The following is a 27,307-nucleotide window of genomic DNA, read 5'->3' as shown; positions in this document are numbered from 1 at the left end:
GTCCAGCATTACAACCAGGACATTGATATCAATGTGGTCAGTGTATAAAACATTTCCATCCCTACAATGGGCCCTAGTGTTGCTCTTTTATACCCACAATTGCTTACCCAACCCCATCCTTTAGCCTGTGACAACCATGAATCAATCTCTATTTCTTTAATTTTATATTTTAAGAATGTTATATAAATGGAGTCATATAATAAGTAATCATTAGGGTTGTTTTCTTTTTTATTTTTTTACTGGATTATAACTTTTTTCCATATTTATATTGGTACATTGTAGTTGTACACAATGGGTTACATATTAATATATGCACAATGACAATAAAATTTTTAAAAATAATAAAATTTGACCAATATGTTGTTTTCACTCCACATGATTATCTGGATATCCATCCAGATTGTTGACTCATCAGGAGTCCCTTGCTTTTTCTTACAAGAGTATTCCATTATATGGGTGTTCTATAGTTGGTTTCATCACTTACCATTTTGAAGACTGCTGTGAACATTTCTGTAACACATAAGACTTAATTTTTCTGGGGTAAATATCCAGGAATCCAGTTGCTGAGTTGTATGGTACTTACATGTTTAGTTTTCTGAAAAATTGTAAAATTACTTTCCAGAGTGGTTGTATCATTTTGCATTCCCACAAAATTCCCTCCCTTTGCTCTGTTGTGGCTGGAAGGCCTTTCTGGGATTGAGTACCTTTTGACATGTACTCCTTCCCTCTCACCTCCTGTTTGTCAAGGGACTGTGAACTTTTATACTCTGGTGTTTACTTCTTATAACTCTCTCTTCTGCTCTCCCCTCCAGCTGCCTTTCTTATATCCCAATTTTACATTTAAGGCTAAATATTATATTCTGAAAATGGACCACAGCACTTTCTGTTTCTCACAAGTACAACTCTTGCCTAACCCTCACAACACATCCCCTCTATTAATGGTCTATTATTAACTCCTTATAACCATCCTCTTAAATAGGTACCAGTGCTCCTGTTTTTAAAAGGGAGAAGTGATGCTTAAAAAAGACATTTGAGTTGCAGGGAAGAAGGAGGAGAGAGTTGTCTCTATGGGAGAAGAAATCAAGCAAAAGATGGCTTTTAAGAAGAGGAATCCTGAACTTGTTTGACATGAGTTGGGAGAAGTAAATAGTATAGAGGAGCTTCCGGGTTTGGGGTAGCAAAGGGGTAATCATGGAAGGTGGGTCTCTTGAGAAATAAGTACAAGTGAGCTCTTGAGTCTGCATGAGAAGAGAAAAATGATGGGAAGATTAGTAGAAGCCAGTGCCCAAACCCTGGTATCCTCTAGTTCAGTGGTTTTCCAATAGGATGGCTTGTGAGATCACAAAGTACCAAATAGCCCTTGCCCTCCAGAATTTCTGATTCAGTAGATTCAGGTGAAATGTGAGAACTTGCATTTCTAACAAGTCTCATGATGATGCTGAGGCTAAGGTCCAGGGGTTCTACTTTAAGAATCCTGCTCAGGATTCTCAGTGCCACCTGGGGTGTATCATATGGAAGTAGAGGAACTGGGGGTGATGAGAGAGGAACCTGAAGGAGAGGCGTGGCTGAGACAGTAACTCTGGGGTGCTTTACCCCTTTTAGCAGTCTTCTTGTAGAAGTATCAACAGTTCACAATACTAGAGCAACAACATAAATTAAAGGTGTCAAAGTGTCAGAGCAGAACGTGTGTCAGCTGCTTAACTGCAATGTGAAATTTTCCCAGTTTAACACGGAAGCAGAGGGTAATAGACCTTTTCTAATGTGGGGGAAAATTTCATCTTGAAATAAGGTATAATTATCACAGCATAATTTCAACCATTTTCAAATAGAAAATATCCTTAATGGAGGAAGGAGAGGTTAGGAAAGAATGTCTCTAGTTGCAGGGAGGAAGAACCATGGCTGGTGTTATGGGTATGAAGCAGGTGAAGCCATCTGTCGAGGAACAGTACTAGGACTTTAGGCTTGATCATCAGGGAAGAACTTTTCAGACATATGAAATACTTCTGGAGCTTTAGGAATCATGGGATTAATGTGATCAATGCTTATCTGGGCCATAACATTGTTCACATCTCAGGACATTTAGAGAAATGGCACCCTGTGGAAGCAGGATTATTAGCTTTACTGTTCAGATTCTAGGTGACTTACTTGTTATTTGGCCCTGGACAGGTTACTTAATTCCTCTGTGCTTGGACAGGATTATTGTGAAAGTGTGATAATAGATCACATAGAATGTGGCAAGTATACTCAAAAACATCCTTTTCTGAGTCAAATTCAAACATAAGACTTTTAAGTTTTAGTCTGAACCCCAAGCAATTCTAAGTCTGATTTTTCTCAAACCTATATCATCTATGACTTGCAGAATCTAAAACCATAGGCCCTGTGTCATCATGATCCCCTGGAGGCAAAGCTAAAGGAAGATCTTGGCCAAAGCTCACATGGGATTCCAGCCTAGCAATGGTCTTGGCCACGTGAAAGTAAACAGATGAACAGTACAATTGGAAATTACCCACAGAAAATAAAGACCAGTAATGGATAATAAGGATGAGGGAACATTACAGAGAGGGTCAAAGGATGCTTTTCTGAGGAGGTAACATCATTAAACCTGGAGGGTGAGAAGAGGCTGCCTTAGGAAGGAGGAGTCTTACTCTGAAATCCTGGCATCACCGGAACCTTCCACAGGGACCCAGGATTGGTGAAGGTCAAATGCAATGTTGAGTGTGCTCAGGCAACTGGAAACAAGTAGAAGCTAATAGAAAAAGGGATTATCTGTTTGGGGGCTGAGGAATGGGGTTGGGAAACATGGAAGGGCAGCTGACACTGTCTTCCTCTTGAGAAATTTAAACATGATTTTTGGAATTGTAGCTTCTCAAGGAAGAAGTAAGCAGTAGTTCCCTCTGATAAACTCTGTAAAGGATGGGATGATGGAGCACCACTTTCTCCCTGGACTTGCTGCCTGAGTATGAAGGCCCCTTTTGCTGAGTTATAAGATGCCTCGATTCCCATTCCACCTTCCTGTTTGCCTCTCCTCACTGTTTTTGCTCTTAAAGTCTGCAGCCACCTGGTCCTAGGCCCTCCAATTTGGTGACTAACCCCTTTTGAGCCACAGAGGTTACCACTTCTGGGATATCCTCTGTTTCCCTTGTTTCACCTGGGTAACAGGTTCTCCTTAGACTAGCAGCTGTTGAGTGGGACCTGTCAACAGGGCACAGTCCTCTGAGCTACTCAGGCACACAGCCACGGCCCTTTGAGACAGCTTCTAGAGCTGTCTGATGGACTTTCCCATAGATATGCATCCCTCATACCTGAATGGAGAGACACACATGGAATGTGCTGGAAAAGGATACAGTTAGGTGTGGTAGAGAGAAGAGGGAACTGGATAATGTCAAGAGGCAAAGAAGTGGTTGTGCCTGCACTGAGGCCCCAGTGCAGAGATGCACAGGCAAGAAAAGACAGTGAGGCTCTAATTCTGCCCTAGCTCAAGAAAGACGTGAGGATTTCAGACCAGAGGGAAGCAGATGAGAGCTGCAAGGTATCTCCTCCTCTGTCCCTGCAGAGGGCTCCACAGATTTAGGCCCTGACCCTTATTCTTCTGAACTGGGCAGCCTCCAGTGTGAAGCTATTGTGCACTTTCAAAACACTCTTCTAGTCCCAGACCTCACTGGTCTCTCAGAGCACCCACTGCTGCCCTCCTCTACAGAGGTGATTGCTCCATAAGGTGCTGCCTGGGCACATTAATTCTGCCTTTCCATCCCCAGCCTCTTATGTGCTCCTCTTCTGCCTCCCTCCCTTCACTCCCTCCCACCTGCAGAATCTACACAGAATCCTTTCCAGTCCCTGTATGCATGGTGACTCCTTCATTTGCAGGCTACCAGCTGTCTTTCATGCGAGGTTCCTTCTGTGAATATTTCTCCTCCATGGGGTAGTGGATGGACAGGCCCGTTTGTCCCCTCAAGTGCCCTTTTCTCAGCTATGGTTGTGAGAGTTACCTAAGAGAGCTTATGAACACCTGCCTAGTCCAGAGTATGATGCAGTAGAGGCACTCAACAAACCTTAGGCTCTTCTGCCTGCCCTTTTCTTTCTTTGGGGAATTCTGATTCAGTGTTTAAGGTGCAAGAAATACCTCCTTTTCTTTTTGTGACAATGACAAAAGGAGCTGAGCTACGCCCTGGACAGGGATTGCTTCCTAAAGGTACAACATAACCAACTTGTAACAAGTAGAGCTACGAGTATTGGTTTCTAGGTCTGTCTCCTATTTTACTATGGGCTATTAAGAAGTCCACTTTATATCTGTCCCACTGCCCACAAGTCCTGGCAAGGCAAGTGCTCATTAAAAGTTTGCCTGTTAACCACAATGAAATAGTACTGCACACCTGTTTGGATGGCTGTTGTAGAAAAGAAAAAATACGGGGTTTTCAAGATGGCAGACTAGAGGGCGGCTGCATTTCACGTTGCTCCAGGACGCAAGATTCAAAAGAGGAGATAGTGAGAGGCTTGGGACCAACTCAAAGCCGCCGGGTGAGTCTCTCCCATTGGGGAGTCGTCCCGGATGGGGCAGTAGCCCCGGAACGCAGGGAACTTTGTGAAGAGGAGTTGCTCGGCGAGACGCCTCTCCCCCCACGGGAGCGGTAAACACGGACAACTGGGATCATCGTAGAGGAGGCGGCTCAGCACAGCGCTTGGACTCGGAGCAACCACTGGGGCTCTGGGCAGCTGCCTGAGGAGGAGCTGCATGGCGAGCTGTTTGGTCTCAGAACGACCGTTTCTGAACACCGGGGGGTTGCCCGGAGGAAGAGGAGAAGCGCGGTGGGTCACTTGGTCTAGGAGTGACTGCATCAGAGCCACAGGCGGTTGCCAGAGGAGGAGGCGAGTGATGAGTTGATTGGACTAAAAGCGACCGCTCCTGAACACCGGTGGCCTGCCTGGAGGAGGAGCGCGGTGGGTCACTTGGTCTCGGAGCCACCGCTCCTGAACACCCAGGGGGCTACCCCGAGGAGGAGGAGGAGGAACAGGGCGGGTCACTTGGACTCCGAGTGACTGCCTAGGGCTACAGGCGGTTGGCGGGAGGAGGAGACACGAAGTGAATTGCTTGGACTCCTAGTGACTGCATCAGAAACCAGGCCGCTGTCCGGAGGAGGAGGCGTGTGGCGGGTCTCTGGGTATCGGAGCTATCGTATGGGGCTTCAGATGGCGGCTCAGAAGAGGGGCCCCATAGCCAGGCAATTAGGTGCAGAGCAGGGTCCCAGGAGCTAGGTGTCTTCTTGCTGGAAGAGCCACACAGAGACACGCCTAGGGGCGGAGCGAAGATTCCAGGACTGCGGGCAGATTCTCTGGGAGAGGCAGCCTAAGGAGACTCGCCTGCGAAGGGTGAGGCTCCCAGGCCCAGGAGGTAGGTCCGGGCCCCTGGGAACATTGCAGAGGAAGACAGCCCAGCCCAGGCGGTAGTTGTAGATTGAGGGGAACCTCTAGGAGGGCAACTGACCAGCGAGACATTCCCACCGAGTGAGTCTTCCCTACCGGGAGAGGTTTTCCCACAGGGACGGTAAAACCAGAGACACAGGCACAAACAGGACTTGCCTCAGCCCGCAGCCTAGTTCCCCATTGGATGACCATTGGTCAACAAGTGGAGGCACCTTTGCCCACTAGCAGGGAATATACGCCACCTGAGGGTCACCACCCCTAGAGAGGCAGCTTCTTCGTGGAGCTCCGCATTATCAACTTCCTCCAAGACTTCAGGCTACTGAAGGATAAGAGGGGATATACTAGCAATCTTCAGGGACATTATAAGTCGATAGAGGAAATCTGCAATATCTTAATGACCCACTGATTCCTGAACAATATGAGAAAACAAGGGAAGAAAATGCCCCAAACAAATCTGGATGTTACATCAATAAAATTGAACGACAGCATGACAGAAGAAATGACAGAAAGGGAGTTCAGAATGTACATAATTAAAATGATTAGGGAAGCAAACGATGAGATGAAAGAGCAAATGCAGTCATTGAACGATCGCACCAATCGACAGTTAACAGAGCAAAATCAGGAAGCAAAAGATCATTTCAATAAAGAGTTAGAGATATTGAAAAAAAACCAAACAGAAATCCTTGAAATGAAGGAAACAATAAACCAAATTAAGAACTCCATAGAAAGCATAACCAATAGGATAGAACACCTGGAAGATAAAACTTCAGATATTGAAGACAAAATATTTAACCTCGAAAACAAAGTTGAACAAACAGAGAAGATGGTAAGAAATCATGAACAGAATCTCCAAGAACTATGGGATATCATGTAAAGGCCAAATTTGAGAATTATTGGGATTGAGGAAGGCTTAGAGAAACAAACCAAAGGAATGAACAATCTATTCAATGAAATAATAACAGAAAATTTCCCAAATCTGAAGAATGAAATGGAAAATCAAGTCCAAGAGGCTTATAGGACTCCAAATACACAAAATTACAACAGACCCACACCAAGGCACATTATAATGAAAATACCTAACATACAAAATAAAGACAGAATTTTAAAGGCTGTGAGAGAAAAGAACCAAATGACATTCAGGGGGAAACCAATACGGATATCAGCAGATTTTTCAATCCAGACCCTAAAAGCTAGAAGGGCCTGGAACAACATTTTTCAAGCTCTGAAAGAAAATGGATGCCAACCAAGAATCTTATACCCAGCAAAACTTACCTTCAAATTTGACGATGAAATAAAATCATTCCATGATGAACAAAAGCTAAAAGAATTTACAAAAAGAAAGCCAGTATTACAGAACATTCTCAGCAAAATATTTCATGAGGAAGAGATAAAAACCAAAGAAGCAAATCAGCAAAGGGAGGAATTATCCTAAAGGAACTGTCAAATAAAGGAGGAACTAAGATGTGTCAAAAATTTTAAATATGAACCAAATGACCGGGAATACAAATCATATCTCAATAATAACCCTGAATGTTAATGGCCTGAATTCATCAATCAGAAGACATAGACTGGCAGATTGGATTAAAAATAAAGATCCAACAATATGTTGCCTGCAAGAGACTCACCTCATAGAAAGAGATACCCATAGACTAAAGGTGAAAGGATGGGGAAAAACATACCATGCACATGGACACAGCAAAAAAGCTGGAGTGTCCATCCTCATTTCAGATAATGTGGACTTCAAGCCAATGTTAGTCAGAAGGGATAAAGAAGGACATTTCATACTGCTTAAAGGAAGCATAAATCAGCAAGATATAACAATCATAAACATCTATGCCCCAAACAGTGGCTCATCCATGTATGTTAAATCCTTCTCAATTTTAGAAACCAAATAGACCATAACACAATAATACTAGGTGATTTTAACATGCCTCTCTCACCACTGGACAGATCTTCCAAACAAAAATTGAACAAAGAAACCATAGATCTCAATAACACAATCAATAATTTAGACTTAACAGACATTTATAGAATATACCATCCAACCAAGAGCGAATACACTTTCTTCTCAGCAGCACATGGATCCTTCTCTAAAATAGACCATATATTATGCCACAAAGCTAATGTCAGCAAATACAAGAAGATAGAGACACTACCTTGTATTCTATCAGATCATAATGGATTGAAGTTAGAAATAAATGAAAGAGTAAAAAACAGAAACTACTCCAACACCTGGAGATTAAACAATATGCTATTATATGATGAATGGATAACAGAAGATATTAGGAAGGAAATTAAAAAATTCTTAGAGGTAAACGAGAACAAAGACACATCATATCAAAATCTCTGGGACACTATGAAAGCAGTACTTAGAGGAAGATTTATTTCATGGAGCGCATTTAATAAAAGAAGTAAAACTCAAAAAATAAATGACCTAACACTACAGCTCAAAGCCCTAGAAAAAGAAGAACAGACCAACACCACAAGTAGTAGAAGACAGGAAATAGTTAAACTCAGAGCTGAAATCAAAGAAATTGAAACAAAAGAAACAATACAAAAAATTGACAAAATAAATAGTTGGTTCTTCGAAAAAATAAACAAAATTGATAAACCTTTAGCCACACTAACAAAGAGAAGACGAGAGAAAACCCAAATTACTAAAATTCGGAATGAACAAGGAAATATCACAACAGACACGACTGAAATACAAAACATAATTAGAAGCTATTTTGAAAACCTATACTCCAACAAAATAGAAAATTTCGATGACATCAACAGGTTTCTAGAGACATATGAATTGCCTAAACTGAACGAGGAGGACATACACAATTTAAATAGACCAATTTCAAGTAATGAAATAGAAGAAGTCATCAAAAGCCTACCAAGAAAGAAAAGTCCAGGACCAGATGGGTTCTCAGCTGAGTTCTACAAAACCTTTAAGGAATACAAATTTTCAGTTAGGCAGGAGGAATAAATTCAAGAGCTCTGTTGTAGAACCTGGTGACTGTGGTTAATGACAGTGTGTTTTACACTTGAAAATTGCTGAGAATAAATAAAGTAAACCAGTTTTTAAAATTTTTGTTGGTTGAATGATCAGCAAAGATTTCCTGGGAGTGGTGGGGTGTGGAGACACCTTGGCTTATGAATGGTAGAGCAGTGTTAGGATAGAGGAGGAACCAGGTGGAGACATACAGCAAGCTTGAGGTAGGAGGAGGAGTGGTAGTCCAAGGTCTGGGTGGTTCCCAGCCAGGGGAGGACAGAAAGGGCTCCTGTGCCTGTGGACCTGTGAGGTACCTGCTCTGCACCTGATGCTCCTACTGACTGTGTTTATGGGGCAATGTCCCACCTTCCCTGAGCTTTATGTGCAAGGCACCTGGATACCTACTGATGTTTTCCAGCAGCCAGGCCTGCAAGCATGTCTCCTCTTTCTTGCAACTTTAGCACCACTATGGGCCTGTAGTTTTACTTTGGAATAATGTCACCTTACAGCACTGAGCCCCTTTGGGTTCCTATAACATTTTCAGAAGCCTGTCCCCCCTTTCATTTTCACCAGACTCTTGGAACAACCCAAGTGCTTTGGTAATGGACAGGTGAACAAAGCAGAGTTGAAGAGGCTTCTTAGGACCATATCAGGCAAGGGAGAAGACTGGTACCAATCCCAGGCTTCTGGCCACTCCCCTTGACTCCTGTGGTGAAGTGGAGGGACAGGTGCAGAGGAGGCTTTAATGTTGGCGTTGAGGATCTGAGTGTCCGCCCTCTCCAGAGCTCCCCCAAAGCGTCTGTGTACTCAGCCCTAAGCACATTGCCTGGGCCCACAATTGGTGTTTGAAAGCACTGTGAAGGGCATCCCTAGTCTCCTAATGGATCTCATCTGCAGGCATTAACCCACCCAATACACCCAACACAAGGCTAAAGGGCTATTTCATTTTAGCAGCTCCCATCAGTCTCTGAGATTAAGGAGCACACAAAGCATCAGTCCTTTCCTTAATGTTGGTTAATGGCTTTTCCCCTCCTCCTTATTTTGTTTCTGATCTGAATTTGTTTTTAAAGGAGCTTTTCTTGTATTTCTTCTAGGGGGAACTTGCATTTTGAGAAGGATTTCAGGCTTTTCAAAGCATTACATAATTCACTTCAGACATATACTGGACGTACAATATCTTACAATACAAGGAGAATCTCCTCTTTATTTCCAGAAGCAATTAGACTTTTCTGGATTTAAATTTCCTGAAAATTGAGCCAGAATACACTGCAAGTTTTGATTCCGTTTGAGAACTGGAAATAAAACTGGGTACCAACAGGCCCAAAGTGATGATGAACACCTGGCCTGAAGGTGACTGCTTGCCTTCCTGGGCCAGTGGCAAACTGAGCCATCAGGTATGAGTTAAGAGCCATTTCCTAGAAATCCCCTTTTATCTTAAAGCTGTTAGGATGACTCAGAAATAAAACCACTCACTATATGCCTGTCCTAATGCAAGTATATGAAGATTGTGAATAGGGGAGTTTCCTTCATTCTTTGGACAAGCAGGCTGAGCATCCATGGAGTGCAGTACCCTGGCAGGTGGGCCGGGTGCTAAGTCCAGCTTGGGAGATGCTTGGAGATGAAAGTTTTCCTGGGCTGAAGGCTGTCAGGATTCCAGTGCCAACCTTTGCCACAGTGTCTTCCTCTGGGTCTGAATTTAATATGTGATTACTCTCTCCTTTGTCTTTAGAGCTAAGGGATGTACTGAGAAACAAAGTTGTTTGTTCAGAATCTCTGGGTGCCTTTGTTGTTGTTCTTGTTGTTCCAGGGATCAAGCCCAAGCCTTGGGTATGCTAAGGAAGCATTCTACCACTGCCGGTTCCCTGTGGGTTTCATATTGACAGGGTCATTGCCCTAAGCAATTTTTAATTACTATAATTTCACTACAAATTATTATTATTTTATTTTAAACATTTGATACAACTAGCCCTCTTTTCTTTAACACCAGCTTGACATACCTTCCTGAGGAATTTTAGGAAGGGCTTGTTAGCTATTACATCTTGAATTTTATCTATCAATTTTCCATATTTTAATACTATCCTACTATCACTTGCTTTGTCTTTTTATTTTTAACATTTTCTAAAAAATTAATAACAAAATAAGTACTACTTTATCATTTTTAATGCATCACAATGATCATCATCAATAATGATTCACCTTTTAATGTTGTATTTCTTTTTTTATTTGAGTATTTTCTGTATGAATGTTTTTAGAGTCTAGGGATAAGGAATTTTCTGAGCCTATGCATGTCTACATGTTCATTTCCCTTGAAAGAATTTCACTGCCTATAAAATCTTAGATTCTAAATTATGCCTACCTCCTATCCCATGACTTTTTTTGGTTTATATTTCTTATTCGTTCTAATTAGTTATACATAATAGTACAAGGTATTTTGACATATTATACTTACATGGAATATAACTTCTCATTCTTCTGGTTGTATATGATGTAGAACTACATTGGTCATGAAATCATATGTGCACATAGTAATATCTGATTCATTCTACTATCTTTTCTATTCCCAACCCTCCTCCCTTCCCTTCATTCCCCTTTGTCTAATCCATTCCCCTTTGTCTATTCTTCCCTAACCCCCCCCCATTATTGTGAATTAGCATCCACATATCAGAGAAAACATTTGGCCTTTGACTTTGGGGGATTGGCATATTTCACTTAACATGATAGTCTCCTCTAGTTCTATCCATCGCAAATGCCATAATTTTGTTCTTCTTTATGACTGAGTGATATTCCATTGTGTATATATACCACATTTTGTTTATCCATTCATCTGTTGAAGGGCATCTAGGTTGGTTCCATAGCTTAGCTATTGTGAATTGAGCAGCTATAAACATTGATGTGGCTGCATCACTGTAGAATACTGATTTTAAGTCCTTTGGGTATAAGCCCAGCAGTGGGATAACTGGGTCAAATGGTGGTTCCATTCCAAGTTTTCTGAGGAATCTCCATACTGCTCTCCAGAGTGGTTGCACCAATTTGCAGTTCCACCACACCCTTGCCACCATTTATTGTTCCTTGTTCTTGATAATTGCCATTCTGACTGGAGTGAGATGAAATCTCGGTGTAGTTTTAATTTGCATTTCTCTAATCCCGTGTACTCTTCCTTGAATGGTGTGTGATCAGTGGAAAATCTTCAGTCTGGTTCTCATCCTTTGTTTTTTGTTCATCTATTTTAAATTTTTTATTGTTATGAAATATGCATAAAAATCTATCATTTTAACTATTTGAAGTGTACAGTTCAGTGGCATTAAGTGCTTTCACATTGTTGTGCAACCCTGTCACTGCCACCTGTTTCCAGAACTTTTTCATCTTCTCAAAGTGAAGCACTGTACCTCTTAAGCACTGACTCCTCCTGCCCATTTCCCCTAACCCGAGTAAATTCTAGTCTTTCTGTCTCTGTGAATTTAAACATCTCTCAGGTTGACCTAAATATCTTATGTAAGTGGAATCATAGTTTTGTGACCTTGTGACTGGCAATTTCACGTAGCATAATATCCTCAAGCTTCTTCCATGTGAATTTACTTCCCTTTTAAGGCTGAATAATATTCCATTGATCGATAGACCACATTTTATTTATCCCCTCATCCATCTGTTCACACTTGTGCTATTTCCATCTATTGGTTCTTCTGAATAAATCAACTATGAACATAGTTTTCAAGCTTTACTTTTATGTATGTACCCAGGAGTTGGATTACTGGATCATACAGTAATTTAGTGTTTAAATTTTTGTGGAGCCACCAAAAATGGAACCACTGTTCTTCGTTACAGCTGTACCAATTTACATTCCTACCAGCAATACCAAGGCTCCCACCTTTCCTACAGTCTTGCCAACCCTCTTTATGTTTTGGTGTTTGTGGATATATGTGTACACATACATGTGCACCATGTGTTTTAACACAACAATTAGCCATCCTAATGGGTGTGAAGTGGTGTCCCACTGTGGTTTTGGTTCACATTTCCCTAATGATTAATAATGTTGACCCTGTTTCATGTACTTATTAGCCATTTGCATATCTTCTTTGGAGAAAAGCCAATTCAAGTCTTTAGCCATTTTTTTCTTTTTTGTGATGCTGGGGTTTGAACTCAGGACCGCACACATGCTAGATGAGTACTCTGTTGGTAAGGCACAGTCTCAGACCCCGGTCCATTTTCTAAATTGGGTTGTTTCTCTTCTTATTGTTGAGTAGTAGCTCTTCATATATTTTAGATATTAATTCCTTATCAGGTATACAGTCTTCAAGTATTTTCTCCCATTTGATGGGTTGCCTTTTCATTCTGATGATAGTGTTCTTTGATGCATAAAAGCTTTTAATTTGAATAAATCCCAGTTTATCTATTTTTTCTTCTGTTATCTATTACAAATTAGAGTAGTGTGTTACAGGATCAAAGACACACGTAAAGACCATTGGGATAGAATAGGGAACACAGAAATAATCCATCACATATACAGTCAAATGATTTTTGATTAGGGTGCCAAGATCAGCCAATGGGAATGGTGTCATATCTGAGAAATAACTGTCTAATCCCATGTCATGAAGCTTTCCCTTAATATTTCCTACTAAGAATTTTAGAGTTTTAGGCCTTATATTTAGGTCTTTGATCCATTTCACATTCATTTTTTTATATGGTGTTTGTTAAGGGTCTAACTTAATTCTTTTTCATATGAATATTTGCTTTTCCCAGCACCCTGTGGTAAAAAAAAAAAAACACACATACACAAACAAAAACCTCTTCTTACCAATCAAGGGTCTTGGCACCCTTATCAAAAATTCATTTGACCATATATGTGATAGTTTATTTCTGAGTTCCCTATTCTGTCCCTATTCTTTAAGAGTGTCTTGGTTCCTGTATCACATTGTTCTGATTCTATAACTTTGTAATATAGTTTGAAATCAGGAGATGTGAGACTTCCAACTTTGTTCTTTTTCAATATTGTTTGGCCATTGATTCTTATTGTTTTATGTTTAGATTTTTATTTAAGAACTCAGAAAAATTATTGCCTACAAAACCATTTTGAAAAATTAGTCAAGGAATACTTCTAGTAAAATAAAAATTAAATAATGGAAATAGGAGATGAAAATTATCCATGATCAATTAGTAAACCCTAAAACACAATGACATGTTGCAATTATTAGTAATATAACCATGAAACTTGAAACAGTTGTTAAGAACATAGAAACATGAGAATTAAAAATAATTTGGAATTAACAAATTAGATGATTTCAACAAAATACAGCAGTGGCATAGAAAGAGAAGGGAATTAGTTTCACCTAAGGCTCCCATGGACCACAATGCCAGAGCCTCTCCAAGAAGCTCAGAAGTGAGGATTGGGTTCCTGAGCCCCTGTAGGAAGCATGGCCCTCTTCCCTGGAATGTCAGTTTCTGAAGGTTCCAACCCAATGCCACTTTCCTTAGGTCTGCACAAAGGAGGCTTTTTAAAATGGTGCCAGTATTCATTTAAAAATTAAAGGGTGGAATGGTGGGTTGAGAGTGGAATTCACCATCCCCACCATTTCACATGACATATTAGATACTTAAATTATTTTTAAGTTCAAGATATTCATATTTAATTTTTAGTGTAAAAAATTAAGTCTTGATATGGAAATTTTAAGTTCTCCCTTTTTGTACCTGTGAACATTCTCTAATCTTATCTTTTCCAGAGCTCTCAGGCTGTGCTCTCATGCCTTCCTCTGCAGCAATGATGGACCACTGTCAGCAGGGACGATGCAGAGCTAACCTAAATGCCTGACTGCCACTCACCTCCAGAGAATCCAGGTGTCTGAAAAGTAAGTCCTGTGCTCATGGGGTCCTGGTGAAAGTGCAAGAGGGGTGAGTGCTATTGATGTCTCTAACAGAGCTTAGTGAGGTTCTGAGAGCAGATCACCTGGAAATCAGCTCTAACCCCAGTAAAGTGGACCCACTGAAGTCCACTAGAAAGCATTGAGAGATGTATTCCACATTGCATTAGAATTCCAATTGAGCATAATAAACATTCTTAAAATGATTGTGATTATAATTATTGGCAGGTGATTTGATTTATACCAGTGAAAAAATTTACTTTGTATTTCTCTGTTGTCATCTGTTATAACTGTGATGATTTTAAAGTATTATAAGAGGAAAAGGAAAATACTCATTATCTTAACACACTAAATTATTTTCATTTTAAATATTTCCCTTGATGGCTTGTCTAAAAATACGATTTCTGTCTACTTCACATGCTAACAGTGACCCTTTTGCCTTATGTCCCCGAAACAAACGTTTTCATTTATTTTTTGCATCCTTTTTTATTATGAAAAACTTCAAATCTAGAGAAAAGTCGAAAAAAATAAAATGAAAACTCATATATTCTTTACTCAGAATTATCAATTATTTACACATACAGGGAATTTTCAGTTTATATTTTTGAGTGTATGTGTGTATGTGTGTGTGTGTGTGTGTGTGTGTGTGTGTTCAATGTTTTGGTCAGAAACATCTGAAAATAAACCATAGGCATTGTGGCATTCTTTGACATGGATCTAAGTTTATAGCCATCTTCTACAAAACCAAAATATCATTACCACTGTGAAATTTAAACTGATAAAGTAACATTGTCCAATACATTGTCCCTGTATGGATGCCCCAAAAATATTCGTCATAACTCTTTCTGTCTAGCATTAAGTGTCATGCCCTGGATTTCATTATATCTTACAAAAAATTATCTTGTAATTTTGTGACAATCATATTTTTTCCTTTCTGCTGGAAATTGAACCCAGGGCCTTGCTCATGCCAGGCAAGCACTTTACAACTGATCTACACCCCAGCTTCCAACCCGGTATATGAGGAGCAAGTTTAGGTTGTGTGAAAACATGTGTACATGTGTTGAGGGGGTGCTCAGGGATTGAACCTTGGGTCTCCCACATGCTAGGCAAGTGCTTTACCACTGAGCTCCATCTCCAGCCCCAACATATTGAAATTTTTTAAGCATCTAAGCCACTTTTTCAACTAGAAAGTCTCACAAAATTGATTTCTCTGATGGTTTCCTCATACTGAGAGTTAGGTAAACATCCTCTCTCTTTCTCTTTACATCACACCAGTGGGCACACAGTTATCTGACTTGTTAACTGGTGATGATGGGGTTATTCTCTTGGCTAGTGTGGTTTCTACTAGAGCTCTACTTTATAAAGTCACCTTTTTTATTTTTTGTAATTAGTAAGTCGAGGCAAACTTCGAGACCATGTGAGTATGTCTTCTGGGGCAAATTTTCATCAAGTGTCACTAGCATCCTCTTGTTGTTATATTGTGAATTTTAACTCATTCATTCATTAATCAGGACATTAGACTTTCTTTCCTGTCATGTGGTCCTTTATTTTTTACATTTTCCATGCTTGTGAGATTGTGATACAAGAGAGTATATTGAGACGGTCAAGAACAATACTCTTAAATTAAACTGTCCAGTATGCATCTCTTCTCTATCACATACTAGTCAGATGACCTTGAGCAGATACTTCACCTCATAATTCTTCAGTGTCCTTATAAAAGTCAGAGACTTAAAGTGACCATTTCATGGTGTCACTGATGCAGGTTGGAGGCTGTGACTGGCCCTTACTAACTACTAACTGTTAATTATTATCAGATGCAGGAAGAATGGCCTGAGAGCCAATTGGATGCTGCTTCACTGCTAAGATCTTTTATAAGACCCTTGGGGAAAAAAAACTAATAAACCTGAATGACAGGGCAGAGGTTCCCCATAATATGAGTGGTCACATAAGTCCCTACATTTAGGAGATTTCAAAGAAATGCAAAATCATCATGACAGGAAGCATTCATCAGAAGACAATGTCCCATTGAAGTACACATTCACCATTCTGGTTATCTGTAATACATTCAGTCACCCTAACTCCTTCCTATACTTTGTTCTCCCTGTTCTGCTATTGATTTTGCCTTTTAATCACCAGTAACCAACTGGATTTCTTGTTCAGATATTATTAGATTTATTTCTGTTTAGACCAAAACCCTATGATTTTACGTGCACTCTGTTGGCACAGAATGAATCTTCCTTGAGAATGTTTTGAAAATTTTACCAAGAAAACAGCTTGAGAATACAGGTTGGTTTAGAAGTTACCCACACATACAGATTAGAGTGAGTCTTTAAAAAAAAGATTGCCCTTGGAGAAGATGTTAGTATCTTAAAAATGCTTCCTCTGAAAAATCGGCTTGCCTAATTTTATTCCACACTACTCTTAAAAATAGACAAGGGCCAGGTGCAGTGGTGCACACCTGTAATTGCAGCAGCTTGGGAGACTGAGGCAGGAGGATTGCAAATTCAAAGACGGCCTCAGAACTTAACAAGGTCCTAAGTAACTTAGAAAGACCCTGTCTCAAAAAATAAAATGGGCTGGGGCGTTGCTCAGTGGTTAAGCACTCCTGGGTTCAATCCCGTGTACTATATATATATACATATACATATATACATACATATACATATATATATATATATGGAGAGAGAGAGAGAGAGAGAGAGAGAGAGAGAGAGAGAAGGGCTGATAGTCACAAAGAATGACTATTATGACTATTAGCCATGTTCATTCTGCATCCACCATGCTTGCTACTTGCTTCCTGTCGAGCTAGGCTTGCAGGGATGGCCCAGGGGTGTCACCTGTTCCCTGATTCCTGGGGTGCTACAACCCAGCCAGCCTGTGGTTGCCAGAACAAAGGGTAATCCCTGCAGACCCAGAGAGCCACAGCAGCATGCCTCCAAGGACCTCCTGCTTTCTCCTTATCAGCTGTTTACATGCCAGGACTCTGTTCTTTATCCTCTTGGCCTCTTGATTCAGTCCTTGGGGACAGGACTGTGCTCTCTGTTTTTCCAGGTGCAGGCAGGACATAGTGGTTTATAGGATGAACAAAATGTAGTTAAAAATAACATCTCTGGTTCTGCATAAATGCTAAGGAAGTCACCTGGGTTTCATTTGAATGTGTGAATGGAGATGTCAGAACTGCTTCTCTTTTGTTTCCCAGGGTCCATCCTGTGGAATTTCTGTCCACTTGGACACCAGAGTTCTCTGGTCTGGAGTGAGTACTACACTCCCAATCTGTGCAGTGGGGAATAAAGTTGAATCAAGTTGAAGCAGCTTGAAGTCAAGGAAAAGGCCCCTGTTGAGAAGCTCTCTCCCCAGAGGCTCGCAGATCTTGGGCCACTTGGGGTGGGGGAGAAGGTAGACACCTTCTGGGAGCCCTGAGCAAGGCTCCTATGTCTTTCTCCCTCCTTCCTGTTCCCTTTCCCTACACTGTAGTAATCCTATCCTACAGCTGTTCCTAGGAGCTCATCCGCAGGATGATGAGAATATGGTGTCTGTTCCTGTGGAACCCACATGCTGTAACCTCCCAAGGACAGAGATTTGGGTCCTGGGGCAGCCAGTGGGGCGGGGGGGGGGGGGCACACTTAGGCCATAAGAAGGTGCAGGGAGTCAAGGTACCTGATGTCTGCCTTGGGAATCAGTATATTACTCAGCTTTCCATCACTGTGACAAAATACCTGAGATAATCAACTTGAGAGGAAGAAAAGTTTATTTTGTGTAGTGGTTTTGAAGGTTTCAATCCATGGTCAGATAGCTCTGTTGCCAGGCAGAGCATCATAGTGGGAAGAGTGTAGGGGAGCAAAACTGCTCACATCTTGGTGGCCAGAAAATAAAGAGAAACACAAAGGAGCCAGGAACCCAATACCCACTTCAAGGGCATGACCTAACTTCCTTCCACTAGGCCCAGCCTCCTAAAGTTTCCACCAACTCCCTATAGTGCCATGGGCTGGTAACCAAACTATCAACATGACCTTTGGGGGACATTCCAGATCCAAATTACAGCATTCAAGCTTACTGGTGGTAACTGGAACAGTAGGATGGGGTGAGTAGTGCTGAATCCAGCAGACTGTGGTCTCATTGTGGGTCTGGGTCCTGGAATCAGGTGCTCATTCATTGCCTTTTAACTGGGTGGTCATGGCATGGCATGTCCATTGGCCTTGGGGAGCTTCAGTTTCACATCCATCCTGTAGGGAATGTGGTCCCTGTCGAGTCGACCTCCTGGCATGGCTTTGAGGTAATATGTTCTTGCAGCCCTAGTCCAAGGGTATGGGCACATGTTCAACTTCCCTCTTCACTATCAGTGCAAGGGAGCACTGGAGATTCCTCTGGAAGACCCTTTTCCTAACCGTCAGGGATCTAAATTCATCCTGGGCAGGTGTAAGCCTCTGCAGAAGGAGAACCAAGGCTGACGCAGGCACTGACAGAATGTCATGACATTTTTTTTTTCTCTTTTAAATGGGAAAGCTTTTAAATCCACCCTTCCTTAAGCAGAGGCAGCTGCAGATGCAGTAGGGTGAGCATGGTCCACATGGCCCTGCTGCAGTCAGGTTGCTACTCCTCTGCCACTCTGAGCATCCTCATCCCAGGATAGAGGCTAAAAGGCTTGACCTCACAGCACTGGGGACACACAGAGGTGGTGTCTGTTACCAGATTGCCCAAGTTTGACTTCTGGTCATACCAGGGCCTGACTGTGAGACCAGTATAAAAGAAAAGTGGATCAGCTTTCTGTGCCTCAGTTTCCTCATCCCTGAAACATGGATGATGATGGGAGGCTCAAGTGGGGATGAAGGAAGTGAATATGTGAGAAGTTCCTAGGCCATCTTACCTGCTGAGAACAGACATCTTAGTAATAATTATCCTAAATTTGAGAGCGAGGGAGGCACCTACCTCAGAGTGAATTTTGCCTCCCTTTCATCTTCCTGCCCTCACTGTGCCTCAGTGATCGTGATGAGCAGCAATGTTGTAAGGATACAGCTCAGTGCTGCTCCTGTGGTCATTTTGCAGCGGGTAGGGCAGTGTTCTCTCAGGGCATGCCTGAAAACTATGATTCAGTATTTTAGGTCTGTTTTTCACAGTTTTCTTGTGTCAGGATGCCCAGAAGTGTCCACAAAGGGCCTCCTGTGTACCAGCATTTGTCAGACACTGCAGATTTACTAAGGAATAGACTGACCACATCTCTCCATCCCAGTAGAGTCACGTGACTGGATAACATATGGCCCCTTCCAAATTGACCCCCGTACTGTCCTTCCTGACCTCTTGGTCCCTTTCCTAGCCTTTCCAGCATGACCAGAAGCTGTTTCCCTGTGGTGCAGGAGAGCCCCAGGGACTGTAGGAGTAGCTGGCTATGCTCCAAGACTGTCTCAGTGCTCAAAGGATGAGGGCCTATGTGGCCCCAGGCACTCCCTCAACTACTCTGGGAATCCTGTGTTCCCACTTGCATATTTGTGTTGACATCTAACATTATATATCATAAATTTAAATAGAGGCAAATATTATTTTTAGTATATTATAAATAATAGCACCTTAAAATAAAACATTTCTATTAGTTTTCAAATATATATATAGTGGAATATAAATACTTCCCTTTGTTTCATTCAAAATTCATGAGCAGGGTCTTCTTTCATCTTCAGAGTTCATAATCTTTTGTTTTTGCCATGATTTTGTGGGAATTTTGGGGGGAGGAGGGGGTTGTTTGTTGTAGTGCTAGGGATTGAGCCCAGCACTTTATGCATGCTAGGCAAGCGCTGTACTAATGAGTTACACCTCCAGTGCTTTCCTCCTTGAATTTGAATTTCTGTTCCATGTCCCTGTCTCAGTCCATTTTATGTTGCTGTAACAAAATAACTGAGGCTGGTAATTTTATAATGTAAAGAAGTTTATCTCACTCATGATTCTTGTGGCTGGAGATCCAAACAACATGGTACTAGCATCCTGACTGGTGCTTCACCCCACCAGCTGCATCACAACATGGCAGAGAAGCAGAAAGAGAAACAGCCATGTGCAGAAGGGACCAAGCATGTGGGGTGGGTTGCTTTCTGATAGTCTTATTTGCAAGAACTAGAGAGAATCATCAATCCCTTCCAGGGGTGGCACCCTCATGACCCATGCCCCAACTTCCTCCCACTAGGCCCCACCTTTAAAGGGGACCAGGCTTCCTGCACATGAGCCTTTGGGGACACACTCAGACCATCTCTACACCACAGCATTGTTACAGAGAACTCATAATTTTGTACTTAAAGTTCACTGATAACTTTATTACATTTCTTTTATTATATAGATCTACAAAATTACATGTGTATTATAAAACTTTCTTATGGATTGAATTATTGTTACCTTACTAAATCATCAGTGTATAATTCATCAAAACTGTATTATTACATACAAATACATAACAATAAAGTGTTTCTTCTCTGTCTCTCTCTCTCTCTCTCTCTCTCTCTCTCTCTCTCTCTCTCTCTCTCTCTCTCTCTCTCGCAATACTGGGGTTTAAACCCAGGGTCTTGCACATGCTAGGCAAGTCCTCTACCACTGAACTATGTCCCCAGCCATTTTTTTTAATATTTACTTTTGTGATAGTATCTCATTAAGTTGCCCAGGCTGTCCTTGAATTTGTGATTCTCCTATCTCAGCCTCCCAAGTAGCTGGGATTATACGTGTGGCCCCCATACCTAGAAGAGGAGGGTCTCTTAATAATACATACAACAGACGGGCTTCTGAAAGGACCCAGTGTGAGGAATCTTTGGCTAGTTCCTTTGTAGGTGCCTGGAGGTTTCCCACCCAAGCCTTTCCTTCTTTCCTGAAGACTGTACTATGGGTGAAGAAGAATTTTCTGGGAAGTTTCTCCCAAAATGAATTTTAGGAAAGATTTCATATGGAATTTGAGAATTTGAAATTTGATTGTATAAAAGTCTCCCTTGCTCATGTCACCTTGAAATAAGTGAATGCATACCAAGTTGTGCTCAGGGCTCATTTGATGGCCAGTGTCCTGAACAGAGTGTGGACATCCAAGTGTCATTAAGGACCAAGAGTCTTGCAGAGTTCAGAGAGGACATTTAGGTTTTGATGCTTTGAAGTACATAATAGTCACACTCTGGATCTTTTGTTCTTGGAATCAACACATGTCCCCATATTGGCTACACTTTTGTTCGTGACTTTCTTCTGCAGAACCCTAGCAAGATGCATACTACAGTGCAGGTTGAGAAAGTCCTAGTGACCAGTGCTTGACTCAGCTTTGGTGCCTTGATACCAAGCCATGGAGAAGCGCACAGTCCCTCATGAGAGAGCATGAATGTAAGTTCACAAAAGGCTTGCACACATCCTCAGGGCCAGTTCTTGAGTCTTCAGGGATGAGAGGAGCCTGCTCTCCACATAAATATTGTGTCACCACAAATGAGTGAATGAGCTGGCCAGTTAGGATAAAGCCAGAGAACCCTGTCACTGAGCCCTCCGCATCCCTGAAGGCACATTAAGTTTTTCAAGGATACATGAGCATAAGAAGCTTTTAAATAATCAACTTTCAAATTAAAGCCAGTTTCTATGGAAATCGTTGTTCAGCACTTTGCTGAATTCCCTCTGTACAATATGGGCATTCCTAGAGCAAGTAAAACTCAATTCTCACACAAAATCATCTGTTAGCAAGCACCAAAGCTTTATCATTTACTTATTAATAAGGGAACCAACAAGAAGACAAATGGTCTGACTCTAAAAGCATTTATATAACAGGAATTTATAGGTGGTTGGAAAAGAAATACAGAAATAAGGTGCTAAGTTAAGCTAATTCTAAGAGCAAGAAAACAATACCACATTTAAGGTTAACTTTGTTACTGGAAGGTAAAAATAAGTAAATTGTCAATTTCTGTAGTCTAATTACTGACTTTACAGGACTATAAACCTTTTGCATTTTTATCAGCTGTGACTAATTAGATGTTTATTATGTTTCTCAAGAGATTCAGAATAGAATCAAGCAAGCTTATTAGTTTGTGTTCCATCAGGATATAAAGAATTTAAGAAATCTCCATTTTTCTCTTTTTCTAGTTTGGAATGGATTTTTCTCTGAGAATTAGCTAAAAGAATATGGCTGCTAAATTGTGAGTGATCATGTAACAGGTCTTAAGATGCCACTTTTGGGTCTACACAATGAATTTGAGCCCTGGTATAGATATAGAAGTTGCCCTGGCAGGCAACTTCTGACATGCCTTGCAAACATTCCTGCTCCCTGACATCCCATCATGAAGCCCCTGCCCTTGCATGGAAGCTTAGTGCCTTGCTCCTGATGAGCAGAATACATCAGAAGTGACGGGCTGTCACATCCAAGATAAGATCAGAAAGATTGTGACTTCCCTCTTGGTCACACTCTCTCTGACTCTTCTCATATTGTCAGTTTGCTAAAGCAAGCAGTTATTTATGGTTTCTCCCATGTAAACACCCACATGGGCAAAGAACTGAAGTTCTTAATTCAACAACCTTCAAAAACAATCCTGCCAAGTTCATTTGAGAGGATCCTTCCTCATTTGACCTTCAGATGGGATGCAGCCCCTGCCCTGACATTTTGATTACAGTCTTGAAAGAGACTCTGAACAGATACTCAGTTAAGTTGGACTCTTGATATTTGTCCTACAGAAAATGACATTATAAATATGTGTTGTTTTAAGTCTCTAAATTTGGGAGTAATTTGTTTGACATCAATAGATAGTTCATATAGCATTCATGAAATTTATGGTCTTGATTGTACTTGGATATGTGCATCTCGGCACAGTGCTCATTCATCTTTTTCTCTGCTTCTTTCATCCTCCTTCACTCCCCACTCCTCCTCCATTCTTAGTCTTTCTTGGTTCTTGTTCTATTTGGCTTCCTCTTCTTTGCAGTTCTTGTCACATCCTTGGTCATTGATTAGAGAGGTTGAAATCAGAGGCAGCTTATTGGTAGAAATGATGAACAGTTCAGAAAGAAATAGTCCATTCCTGATCAACAGCAAGAGAGTTTTCTTTGTGGAAATCAATTGCTTCAAACTTGCTGAAACTGTTTCCTTCAGGGCTGCAATGCTTCTTATTTGGTGTTGAGCCCATGCCCAGTGTTTGAATGGAATTGGTTTTCTGATTCTTTTCTCAAGGGAATGTGGACAAATTTTCTGATTAAAAATGTAGTTTCTTTCTTGGATTTCCCATTCATTCAGTTTCAATACAGAAATAATCTTTTAAGAAGTATAAGTTCTTCAGATATATACAAAAGTTACCCAAAATAAATCTTCTGAAGGAATAGAAGTTCAGAGGTTTTATTAGGTTTCCAAGTTTATTAGCTTAAGAATAATTCCAGAGGATTTCAAGATGGCAGACTAGAGGGTGACTGCATCTCCTGTCACTCCAGAATTCAGGATTCAAGAAGGGAAGGTATAGAGAGACTCGGACCAACTCAGAGATGCTGGGTGAGTTGCTCCCACTGGGCGAAGCTTGGCCCGGGCACCAGACTGGGTCAGTGGGCAGATTCTCGGAGCAGGGCAGGGCGGCGAGAGGCTTTCCTGAGCAGCCCGGCTCCATGCGGCGGCAGGCCTGGTTCACAGCTAGCTTCTCCGAGCAGACTCGCCCAGGGAGAGGCTTTCTGTGCACAGCCAGCCCCCAGCCCTGGACCCAGCAGCGGACCAGGGGCAGCTTTCTTCAGAAGCACTGCATTATCAAGGTCCTCCAAGACTTCAAGCTACTGAAGGCTGGGAGGTGATACACTGGAAATCTACAGGGACACTATAAGCCAATAGAGGAAATCTGCAATATCTCAGAGTCCCACTGATATCTGAACAATATGAGAAAACAACGGAAGAAAATGTCCCAAACAAACCTAGATGCTATATCAATAAAATTCAATGACAGCATTGCAGAAGAAATGTCAGATTTAAATAATTAAATGACCAGAGAATTATAATTAAAATGACCAGAGAAGCAAACGAGGAGATGAAAAAACAAATGCAGGCATTGAAGAATGAGATGAAAGAGCAAATGCAGGCATTAAATGATTGCACCAATCAACAGCTAAAAGAGCAAATACAGGAAGCAAAAGATCATTTCAATAAAGAGTTAGAGATACTGAAAAAAAAACAAACAGAAATCCTTGAAATGAAAGAAACAATAAACCAAGTTAAAAACTCCATAGAAAGCATAACCAATAGGATAGAACACCTGGAAGACAGAACCTCAGACATTGAAGACAAAATATTTAATCTTGAAAATGAAGTTGACCAAACAGAGAAGAAGGTAAGAAATCATGAACAGAATCTACAAGAATTATGGGATATCATGAAAAGGCCAAATTTAAGAATTATTGGGATTGACGAAGACTTAGAGAAACAAAGCAAAGTAATAAACAATCTATTCAATGAAATAATATCAGAAAATTTCCCAAATCTGAAGAATGAAATGGAAAATCCAGTACAAGAGGCTTATGGGACTCCAAATATGCAAAATTACAACAGACCCACACCAAGGCACATTAAAATGAAAATACCTAACATACAAAATAAAGACAGAACTTCAAAGGCTGCGAGAGAAAAGAATCAAATCACATTCAGGTGGAAACCAATACGGATATCAGCAGATTTTTCAATCCAGACCCTAAACACTAGAAGGGCCTAGAACAACATTTTTCAAGTTCTGAAAGAAAACTGATGCCAACCAAGAATCTTATACTCAGCAAAACTTACCTTCAGATTTTATGATGAAATAAAATCCTTCCATGATAAACAAAAGCTAAAAGAATTTACAAAAAGAAAGCCAGCATTACAGAATATTTTCAGCAAAATATTCCATGAGGAAGAGATGAAAAACAATGATGCATATCAGCAAAGGGAGGAACTAGCCTAAAGGAATAACCAAATAAAGGAGAAACCAAGTCGTGTCAAAAAACAAAACTGAGCCAAATGGCCGGGAATACAAATTATATCTCAATAATAACCCTGAATGTTAATGACCTGAACTCATCAATCAAAAGACATAGACTGGCAGATTGGATAAAAAGAAAGATTTAACAATATGCTGCCTGCAAGAGACTCATCTCATAGAAAGAGATACCCACAGACTAAAAATGAAAGGGTGGGAAAAAACATACCATGCACATGGACACAGCAAAAAAGCTGGAGTATCCATCCTCATTTCAGATAATGTGGACTTAAAGCCAAAATTAGTCAGAAGGGATAAAGAAGGACATTTCATACTACTTAAGGGAAGCATAAATCAGCAATACATAACAATCATAAATATCTATGCCCCAAACATTGGCTCATCCATGTACGTCAAACAAATCCTTCTCAATTCCAGAAATCAAATAGACCACAACACAATAATACTAGGTGATTTTAACATGCCTCTTTCACCACTGGACAGATCTTCCAAACAATAATTGAATAAAGAAACCATAGATCTTAATAACACAATCAATAATTTAGACTTAACGGACATATATAGAATATACCATCCAATGAAGAGCGAATATACCTTCTTCTCAGCAGCACATGCATCCTTCTCTAAAATAGACCATATATTATGCCACAAAGCTAATGTTAGCCAATACAAGAAGATAGAGGTACTACCTTATATTCTATCAGATCATAATGGATTGAAATTAGAAATAAATGACAGAGTAAAAAACAGAAACTATTCCAACACCTGGAGATTAAATGATACACTATTATATGATGAATGGATAACAGAAGATATCAGGAGGGAAATTTAAAAAAAATACTTAGAGGTATACTTAGAAACATCTTATCAAAATCTCTGGGACACTTTGAAAGCAGTACTTAGAAGAAAATTATTTCATGGAGCACATTCAAGAAAAGAAGAAAAAATTCAACAAATAAATGACCTAACACTATAGCTCAAAGCCCTAGAAAAAGAAGAACAGATCAACACCAAAAGTAGTAGAAGACAGGAAATAGTTAAAATCAGAGCTAAAATCAACAAAATTGAAACAAAAGAAACAATAGAAAAAATTAACAAATTGAATAGTTGGTTCTTTGAAAAATAAACAAAATTGATAAACCCTTAGCCATACTAACAAAGAGAAAGAGAGAGAAAACTCAGATTACTGAAATTCGGAATGAACAAGGAAATATGACTACGGACATGAGTGAAATACAAAATATAATTAGAAGCTATATTGAAAATCTATACTCCATCAAATCAGAAAATCTTGAAGACATCAACAAGTCTCTAGAGACATATGAATTACCTAAACTGAACCAGGAGGACATACACAACTTAAATAGATCAATTTCAAGTAATGAAATAGAAGAAGCCATCAAAAGCCTACCAACAGGCGATCCAAGATGGCAGCCTAGAGGGAGACTGCACCCCCAGTCGCTCCAGAACCCAGGAGTTAAGAAGGGGAGGCATTGAGAGACTCGGACTGAAATAGAGCCACGGGTGAGTCTGCCCACTGGGTAAAGCTCGGCCCGGGTGGCAGGCCCAGATAGAGGTGGCTTATCGGAGCCGGGCAGGGCAGCTAGAGTCATCCACAGGCAGCCCTGCGCACTCCGGAGGTGGGCCCCGCCCACACAGCCAGCTTCTCCAGGTTCTCGGAACGGAACTGGCCCGCTAGTGAGAGCCTTTCTGACCAGAACAAGCTCCGAGTCCCGGAGCCAGTGGAGCGCAGCGTACTCCGGCACGCAAGCAGATTCAGGGACCAGGATAGGACAGCCAGAGACTTCCCCAAGTAGCCTGGACCCCTGTGGTGGGAGGTGCCGTTCAAGGCTAGCTTCTCGGAGCTGACTGCCCAGTGAGAGTCTTTTTACATAGAACCAGCCACAAGCCCCCGAACCAACGGAGAGCTTCGATCTGCAAGAAGCCTCTGGGATCAGGGCAGGGCAGCCAGAGACCTCTTCAGGCGGCTCTGCCCACTCTGGCTGCAGGCTCTCTCCACGGGGCGATCCAAGATGGCGGCCTAGAGGGAGACTGCACCCCCAGTCGCTCCAGAACCCAGGAGTTAAGAAGGGGAGGCATTGAGAGACTCAGACTGAAATAGAACCACGGGTGAG

At 41.2% G+C, this 27,307-nt stretch overlaps 1 protein-coding gene across 4 annotated transcripts in view; it reads left to right on the top strand.

The window, feature by feature from the left end:
- Window positions 1-27,307, top strand: part of Otud7a (OTU deubiquitinase 7A) — a 341,701-nt gene that overhangs the window by 161,558 nt on the left and 152,836 nt on the right. For all 4 annotated transcript variants that reach the window (XM_047540192.1, XM_047540188.1, XM_047540189.1 and 1 more), the window contains one exon: window positions 14,113-14,238. The gene's annotated coding sequence lies outside the window, so the exon portion shown is untranslated. The remainder of the gene's footprint in view (window positions 1-14,112; window positions 14,239-27,307) is intronic.

Source organism: Sciurus carolinensis, chromosome 2 (assembly GCF_902686445.1).
Source record: "Sciurus carolinensis chromosome 2, mSciCar1.2, whole genome shotgun sequence".
In the NCBI taxonomy this organism is placed as follows: Eukaryota; Metazoa; Chordata; class Mammalia; order Rodentia; family Sciuridae; genus Sciurus; species Sciurus carolinensis.
Note: the sequence above shows the minus strand (reverse complement) of the source record. Positions and strands in the feature narration are given on the sequence as shown.